Source organism: Lactuca sativa, chromosome 5 (assembly GCF_002870075.4).
Source record: "Lactuca sativa cultivar Salinas chromosome 5, Lsat_Salinas_v11, whole genome shotgun sequence".
Lineage (NCBI taxonomy): Eukaryota > Viridiplantae > Streptophyta > Magnoliopsida > Asterales > Asteraceae > Lactuca > Lactuca sativa.
This window is the reverse complement of record NC_056627.2, coordinates 251,457,734-251,464,762: the sequence shown is the minus strand read 5'-3', so window position 1 is coordinate 251,464,762 and position 7,029 is coordinate 251,457,734. Positions and strand designations below refer to the sequence as shown.

The 7,029-nt window shown below is 35.7% G+C and overlaps 1 long non-coding RNA gene across 1 annotated transcript; it reads right to left on the bottom strand.

The window, feature by feature from the left end:
• Positions 1–866: 866 nt before the first annotated feature.
• On the bottom strand, positions 867–1,338 carry LOC122198094 (uncharacterized). Its single transcript, XR_006191935.2, has 2 exons — positions 1,306–1,338; positions 867–1,235 (listed from the first exon to the last, which is right to left on the bottom strand). It is a non-coding gene; the product is annotated as an uncharacterized LOC122198094 (long non-coding RNA).
• Positions 1,339–7,029: the final 5,691 nt, after the last annotated feature.

Sequence of the window (7,029 nt, the reverse complement as noted above, 5' to 3'; positions counted from 1 at the left end):
ACAATACACGATAACAGAAAGAACATACTAAGATACTATAATAGAAAGAACATACTAAATGCTATAGCAGGAGAAGAATAGAGGATCTAACTATACCAATAATCACTAACTCATTGTTCTAAACAAAAGGTGATAGTAAATTGGGTATACATGATCAGATAACTTTAATGTGAATTTACACGGCCTAGCAATTTGTTTGCAGAAGTCGTGTTTGGTCCCCAGAATCACTTGCAGGGAGAGCGTATAGCATGGGTACTATCCATCACATTATGACCTTAATAAAACAAACATGTTTTAAGGTAATCAGTACATCACTATGTCAATTCAAAAGAAAATTGTGTACTTATATTTTCCCATTACTTTCATATTGTGACAGTTCCACTTGAAAGTTAATGCAAACACTACAAGAAAAAAGGCCTTTTACGACGCTCATTGCGCGTCGTAAAACGCTCAGACGACGCGCAAATGCGTGTCAAGGAAGGCCCTGTCATAAAGAGACACGACGCGTATTTACGACGCACATTTATGACGCGCATTTACGACGCGCAGTTACGACACGCAATGCGTATCAAGGAAGGCCCTGTCATAAAGGAAGACGATACGCATTCGCGTGTCGTAACCTTACGACGCGCGTGTTAATGACACGCAATGCGTATCAAGAAAGCCTCTGTCAAGAAAGGCCATGTCATAAATGAAGATGACACGCATGTTTGCGTATCATAATTTTAAATGTTAAAAAAAATTATTTTTTATAGATTTACTAATTTTCAAATTAAATTTGCATTTAATGCCTCACAATATAAAATAAAATATCATATACAAAAAATATAATCCATTTCATAAAATTTAATTTCATACAAATAAAATACCATAAATAACAAAGATAATTCATTTCACTAATATGTCAAATACAAATAATTATTCCAATAGTGAGTAAATGTTATAAAAAAATGAACTCAAGAGAAGCAGAATATACAATTGCATTATCTAGCTTACTATCTGCCAACAACTCTCCGTGTGTTTGCTTTTTGTTTGAGTCTCGTTTCCTCCAAAACTACTAGATACAATGGCTTACCACTTCAGATGCATCAGGAGTGAGTTCAATAAAAGATCCAACATCCCTGTAACCCTTCTTTCTTCCCAACCCAGGGACTTTTTCTATTCTTCAGCAACCAAGCATCAATCATAGGATTTTCGACCAATTCCTTATCCTCTATCAATAACACCAAGAAATCCTACACAGATAAAACCATGATTCTGTTAACAATTACTGGTTTATAGTTGTATAAATATACTCTTACTCACCATAGAGGAAATATCATATTTAAACAAGTTGACTCTCTTTTCTATTAACCAGTAATCAAGAAATGGGCCCACAAGTAAAAGGGATCCAGCCTGGATAGGTGTTGTATGTCCCAGCAGATTGAAAGAGCTTAACAAGTATTTCCTTTTGAGATAATGATGGAAGACAAGTCATGATCTTGTATTCCTATAAGAAATCAGTTGATCACAAACTACATGTGCAACTACAGGTATACACACACATACAGAGAGAAAGAGAGAGAGAGAGAGAGAGAGAGAGAGAGAGATAGAGAGAGAGATAACCTTGGCATGTGTCATTATCTCTTTAGCCCAAGAGAAGAAATTATTGTTGTTGATGTTGCACACCAGAAACAAGAGATTGTGAAGAAACCTCTCAGAGGAGCAAGTCCAAGAAACCTGCATAAACTTCAAAGTAAACATACATGTTATATTTTATATTGTGCTTCAACATCTACCAAAGGGTATTGTTGTCTTTTAACAACAATATAGCGGAGATGATTAATAAATTTGACTCAAAAACCAAACATATTTGAAGTTGGATGATGATTAATAAAAACCAAACATATTTGAAGTTGGATGATGATTAATAAATTTCACTCAAAAACTAAAAGAAAACATATAATTAAAATGACCTTAATCCTATTAGCTAAACAAAATACACTAATCCCATTAGTGAATAACCAAATAAAAATGAAACAAAATAGCCCAAATCCTTTTGATCTTCAATCCATATAAAGATTCAAATTAATACTCCATCTTAATTTCTAAGAGTATTATAATCCTATAAACAAAGAACTAACTAAAAACCAAGCAAAGTGGACCAACATTGAAGACAATCAAGAAATTAATAGTAAAATATTACAAAGCCTCATAAGTACAGTGGTGAGAGGATCGGATCCAAACTAATCATTCCTTAAGTCTTGTTTTTTTTAACTAAAAATCAACTTAAATTTATAATAAAGCTAATTTGTTAAATTTCACCCCCCTTCATTGTTATGCCTTTAACAGCTCTTACATACATACATCAATTCATTGAAACAACTCATTTCATCCAGACATCAGTATATTTGGTGTGTATGAAGGAAGAAAGAAAGTACCTCCTCATTAGACCAATTATCATTTAGACATTTTAAATCGTTACCCTTTGGTGACCAAATTAGTCCCTCTATCATGCCACTGAATTGATCCATTTTATTTCCCAATATAGCCAACTCTCTCTAGCCACGTTGTCCACACATCATCTCATCCATTCTGCATAATGATACCAATTTCTTCAGATAACAGACAATTTAAAACAGCCATGTATTTGGTTAGTGTGAATAGATAACATAGAAGAGTAACCTGAGAAAAGATTTCTGGGCAGCAGTTCCAATATCACCAGCAACATAAGCTTCCTGCTTCAGGACTTGCTGGTGAAGATACTGGGCAGCAGCAGTTCCACACATCGCTTGCTGCTTCTTTCTTCTTTCTTGCCTGCTAACATGTCACACAGTTGTGTTGTTTTTTTTCTTCTTCTTCTTTCTTCTGATCACAAAGACCTAGCACCACCGAGTCCTTTTTCCTGCTTCACTCTCTACAATGAATCTATCTCTCGGCAATGGAGGTGATCGGCTCCAACAATGATCGACCTCTTCTCTCCTGTCTCTCTTCTTTCTTCTTTCTACTTTCTTCATTCTTCTTTCTTCATGTCTTTTCTCTTTCTTCTTTCTTCTTTCTACTTTCTTCATTCTTCTTTCTTCTTGTCTTTCTTTCTTTCTTCTGATTGTTGCCAATCAAACATTCTTTCTCTTGCCGACCTGCTGCTGCTTCTACTGCTTTTGTTGCCCTGCAGCCAAAAGCTAAAAACCGTTGTTTCAGGGATCAAAAATGAACGTCAAGCTTCTTAATCGGCTGGTAATTGAAGAACATAAACAGGGCTTCATTTTTGTATTGTGTGTTTTATTGTGCATGTAGACATGAAAGATAACACCTTAAGCAAAAAATTAGTATAAAAGAAGAAATAAAAAAAAGTAATTAAAAGCAATTAACTAAGAGATGCAGCAGCAGTAGTTACTGGTGTAGTGATTAAATACCATTATCACATTACATAATCCTGCTGACAATACCTCTCCTAAAAAATACATATTATAAGATAAAACAATAATCTTGAATCTTATATATAGAATTAGATACCTTTAGGAAAGAAAAAAGAAAACAAATTCTATTAATCATATCTTTGTATAATCTTTCAAGAGTCTTTCACTTTTTCTTCTTCTAAACACTGATCAGAGATTAATAAGACATGTTACTCTTTCAAAAATATTTCAGCCCTAGTCTCAAGTGCAGTTCAAATACTATTGGTTCAACCATCAAAGGAACATACAATCGGCTATAAGCAAATGGTGTTGGGAGGAAAGCAAAATTAGAAATAATATGCATAGAAGAATAAGGAATTTGGGAACCGGTCAGGCTACACTTACCTAGCTTTCATATTCCACCATCTCTACCTACTTTTTCTTTGAGTTCTTTCAATCACGATTTCAGATAAGTTAATGACAACTGTAGACAAAATGTGACCCAATTAGAATTCTTCATATTTGGCCCCTAACTGCTCCATATTTCGATCATCACCACAAAAGAATAATATCATATAATATGTTTATGGTTAAATGTAAAGCATGGTAACTTACTTCCATTTTTTACCGTATCAGAACTGCAGCTTGAAAAATCATTCTGGTAATTTCCCATGTTAGTTTAATAAACTAAACTTTCTTTGAGGTGTTTTGTCAAACAGCTAGGCTGCATAATCCTTAAAACCATTAGAAACTATGAAATCAATCTTATTGTATGTAAGTAAACAATACACAAGGCCTGCAAATAGAAGCTTGCATCGAATTCCTTCACCACCGCCTCAGTGGGCACCATCGCCAACCCTAAACATTAGTAAATTCAGTCGATTTTAGGCTTTCCAGCACCATGGATGCTTTCTGTCTCTTGACACAAAGGTGAAACCCAGCGCGTATACGGAGGTGATGACAATAAATCAGAGAGATAGGTACCTGATTTGACTGGAGAGATTATTGGGAACAAAGGGAAGCCAGCGCATATACGGAGGTGATGACAATAAATCGATTGACTGATAATTTGAGAAAGAAAGAGAAGACGCACTTGCTAGCGATTTGGATGAATAGCTGGCTTAGACTAAGGTATTTGAGGCTGTCGATCAGTTTTAGGAGAGAGACTATGAACGATATCTATGGTATAGAAGAAGAAGAAGACGGCGACGACTTGACTTTCTTGTTCACAAGATCATGAAATTAAGTTCTACCTAGTATTTTTTGGAGAGAATCGCTTGAATGTGGGGTAAGAGAATCATGAAGGCGAACCTTCGGAGAAGATGGAGGAGTGTAGGAGAATGGGGGAGAGACGAAGCATCGAATGGCTGAAAACCATAGTAATAGTTATAATTCTTAGGGCACGCTATTAGGGAAATAAAGATGACCCAAGGGCAGAAATTTGTGGAGAAAAGAATGTTGACCTCCGTATGGCTGCCATCTAGTAACAACGCTATTGATGCCATTCCTTCCATTTTCGACTGTTCATCCTCCACTTCCTCTACTGCTACTTCTTTACCATCTTCTATTTTTTCTGTATTTAGACTTGAGAGTATAATTAGGGCTTTTTCTAACAATTTCAACATCGAGTGGGAGATATGGTGGTTCCAGTAGGTAGAAGTGAGGGAAGAAGTAGGCAGCAGTCAATGTCGGGAGGGGGAAGGAAGGAGCGTCCATAATTTGGGCAAGAGGGAAAGGAGAAAAAAAAGGAAGGCGGGATTTTTAATTTTTTCAGAATTTCATTTCCCCCTACTGTTAAACGATGAAACGCGCGTTCCATTAAAAATTATAAAGCGACATCCTTAGACGACGCGCATTTTATTATAGGTGCCCTCCGTGTTTTTTTTTAGACACTAATTTAAGGGTGCGCAATAATGCGTGTCTTCTATCCTTAAATTTTTTGAAGAGATGACATTTTTCTAATGTCACTCTCCTTTGCGTAACATAGATTAATGAGCGTCGTATTTTGCGCGTCGTAAAAGGCCTTTTTTCTTGTAGTGAAACTATTTTTGATTTAAGATAGTTATAAATTAGGGAAAACTTACATTTTACAAATGACAAACAAAACAGTCGAGTCTAGTACATTCAGTAGAAGGGGGGGCTATAATGATAACTTTATGATTCCTTAATGTATACACCAGGGATATATATTAAATAGATCCGAAAGGTAGTAGGATGTATACTTTCCGCTTAATTTCTTGTTCGTTGTTTGGTTGTGGGCATAGAATAGATTCACCTAACCTACTATCTATCTGATCTTAGCTACATATATGTTCCGTATACAACAAGAAAGCATAAGGGATACCAGGTATGGGCCATGTCATAGGATGCTAATTCAATGCACCGTTTTCTAGTACAAAAAATACTTTTCAATTAGAACATTTGTTATACAAAACTAGAAACTTACTAGTAAAGGGTTTAATCCATTTTATTAAACTAGTATAAGCTTAAAGGACCTTAGGTGGTTAACTCTATAATACCTTATTTTATACATCAGGTTTATCTATAATTAATACATGATAGGTAGTTGGATGTGTGCTTTCCGCCTCATTCTCTATTCCTTGTTTGGTTGTGGGCTTAGGGCATATTCATCTATTCGATATTAGATTATATATAGCTAGTATAAACTAAGTGATTATAGAAGGAACCACTGTGGTTACCATTTTTACTAAAATAAAGAAGGGTTTTCTTAAAGAATCTTTTCACCAAATATAAAGGAACTATTACAGTTAACTCCATGAGTACCAAGTGAATACACCAGGGTTATATACAACGACGACCTAGCAAACAATGGGATGTGTGCCTTCTGCCTCGTTTCCTGTTCCTTGTTTGGTTGGGGGATTAGGGCAGATACACACAACTGATTGTTTGTTTAATCTGGGTTTTATATAACTTGTATCCATTTAGTACTCATAGAAAGGATTTTAGAGCCATTTTTACTTACCTTTCATCAAAACAGGAAATATAGGATTTCTGGAGGAACAGGAGAACTTTGCTAAACAGAACTTACAACTTACTACAACTTTCTTACAACTTCTTACATCACTAAAATCTTATGAACTTACCAGCTTAAATGTTGATGTACACTTTCAAAATAACTTGTATTCTCAGGAGACCAGTAGACAGGTACGCGCACTGGGATTCAGAAGATGGAGCAGTGTAGCTTCAAGTCTTGTTTTGTTATTTACTTTGTAGTCTATGTTATGTGAACCACATACTTTGTAAACACTTTCTTTCTAATGAAATGGTTGTTTATTACTTTTAGTACTATGATGCATGTCTTGTGATACTAAACATGACGTCCTCCACCCTTGACCGTTTTCGTCGTTCCCGTTTTGAGGTGTGACAGGCATACCCCAAAATGAGATTGGTAGCGAAGCTCGACTCATCATGGAACGAACCATATCCAACAAGGTTCAATTGCGCCTCTCAGCCACACGATTAAGCTGTGGTGTCCTAGGAGGTGTCAATTGTGAGATAATCCCACATTCCTTAAGATAGTCAAGGAACTTTGTACTAAGATACACACCACCACGATCGGATCGAAGCATCTTAATGTTCCTGCTCAATTGATTCCCGACTTCCTGTTTAAACTCTTTAGACCTTTCAAAAG